The sequence below is a fragment of the Danio aesculapii genome, chromosome 25 (genome assembly GCF_903798145.1).
Source record: "Danio aesculapii chromosome 25, fDanAes4.1, whole genome shotgun sequence".
Taxonomy (NCBI): Eukaryota; Metazoa; Chordata; class Actinopteri; order Cypriniformes; family Danionidae; genus Danio; species Danio aesculapii.
In genome coordinates, this window is record NC_079459.1 from 11,291,233 (window position 1) to 11,293,372 (window position 2,140).

A 2,140-nucleotide genomic window follows, 5' to 3' on the forward strand; every position below is an offset into this window, starting at 1 on the left:
GGTGTCATCCAAACTTTGTCAAATCCAATGTCGAGTAATATCGAGCAGTACCAGTGCCACTTCCTCCGGCTCCCTCCACTGCTTTAGCAGATTAAATTGATAGATCTGATTTAAATCAGCCCTGTCCAAACGAACCACCTCGTAATCGAGATCACTGACTCGTGTGACCACAAACGGCCCTTGCCACTTGGTGAGTAATTTAGAGCTGGAAGTGGTTAGCAGTACAAGGACTTTATCTCCCTTTGCAAATTTACATAGTTAAGTGCTCTTGTCATATCGCCGGCGTTGGTCATCCTGGGCCTTAAGAAAATTCTCCATAGAGAGCCGCACCAGTGTGTTGAGCTTCACTCTAAGGTCCAGAATATACTGAATTTCATTTTTACTATTAGAAGGCTCATCCTTCCAAGCCTCTCTAACGACATCCAAAACCCCTCTGGGCTGTTTGCCGTAGAGAAGCTTGAAGGGGGAAAACCACATGGCGGCTTAGGGAACCTCCCGCACAGCGAATAACAAGGGCTCCAACCACTTATCCCAATTTTTCGCATCCTCGTGAACGAATTTACGGATCATTGATTTAAGCGTGCGATTAAACCTTTCCACCAGCCCATCTGTTTGTGGGTGATAGATGCTGGTGCGAATGGATTTAACGCCCAATAATCCGTAAAGCTTGCGCATGGTGCATGACATGAACGCGGTGCCTTGATCAGTGAGAATATCCTTAGGGATTCCCACTTGGGAGATTATACGAAACAGAGCTTTCGCAACACTCTTTGCTGAGATGTTACAGAGTGCTACTGCTTCCGGGTAGCGGGTTGCATGATCCACTAGGACTAATGCAAACCGGTGCCCACGTGCGGATTGCTCTAATGGCCCGATGAGATCCATACTAATTCTCTCGAAGGGGATCTCCATAATTGGTAGAGGGCGCAATGGCGCTTTTGGGGTGGCTGGTGGATTCACCAGCTGACATTCACGGCAAGCAGCGCACCATATGCGTTAATAATCTATTAAATCCAGGCCAATTGGTTCCCAGAATTAGCGGGTGTTTGAGGTGCGGGTTAACTGCTACCTCAACACTATGCTTTTTACCCCGGATTTGAATGTCTATCGCCGTTAGCAGGTAGTGAATTACATCACCGTGCACACACCTTACCCTTACCGTGCTGCTCGTATCCAATGATGGGTCTTGAAGCAGGCTTTGGTGGATGGAGGTTTGGTTGCACCCCGAATCCACCAAAGCTTGATATGTACCCCCTTTTATACTCACTGGTATCCGGTATAGCCCATAGGGACCTGGGGCGACGATTGGCGTGGCAGGGACACGAATCAGCGCACTCACCTCCTTCATGGAGCAGACTTGTGGTGTACTATCCTTGCCCTGGATCTCCTGGGTCAGCAGACTCCGGATTACCTCGCGGTCCTCCCGCTGGGCCTCCAAACCTGGAAAGGATGTCCTAGATCTTTCTTTAACTGCACCAGCACATGATGTTGATCCTGGTGGAGAACTGCGAGCGCCTGGATGACTTCCGCACATGGACTAGTAGACGGAGTAAACATTCTGGCTACGAAGTTTCTTCTTCTTCCCGGGTTTCGGCACCACTGTAGTAAGGTTCGTTGTTGTGTGGGAAGAAGAAGACAGGGTCGGTGATATCAGGTAAGTAATATATTTTTATTTTCTCATTGCACAACACACGTAGCTGTGTATGTGTGTGTGTGCTCTCTATTCCCCCAGCTGCTCCTTCTGTTCTCCTTAAAAAGTGTGTCTCTCCGGCCCAATCACTAGAACAAACAGGTGTTATTTATTATTTCAGATTAGCTGCCAGGCTCAAAGCATGCTCTCCCCCCTCATTGGGTGTTCGATCATGCTTACCTCTCCACAGTGCATCATTAACCTATCACTTATAAGTGACTTGCAACTAAAGATTGTTAAGGCTCGTACACACCAGGACGCTTTTCGTTTGCGTTTTTCGAGACAGAAGAGCAGAAGAGTATGCAAAATCATTCCTTGACGTTAGATGGCGCTACACAACTTTAAGCTTCTGACATAGAAGTAACTTGAAACACAGAATAAGAAGACAAAGTTGACACGCTTGTTGTTATGGATAGTTCAAGCAGCAGCTCCAGCTCTAGCAATGAAGAA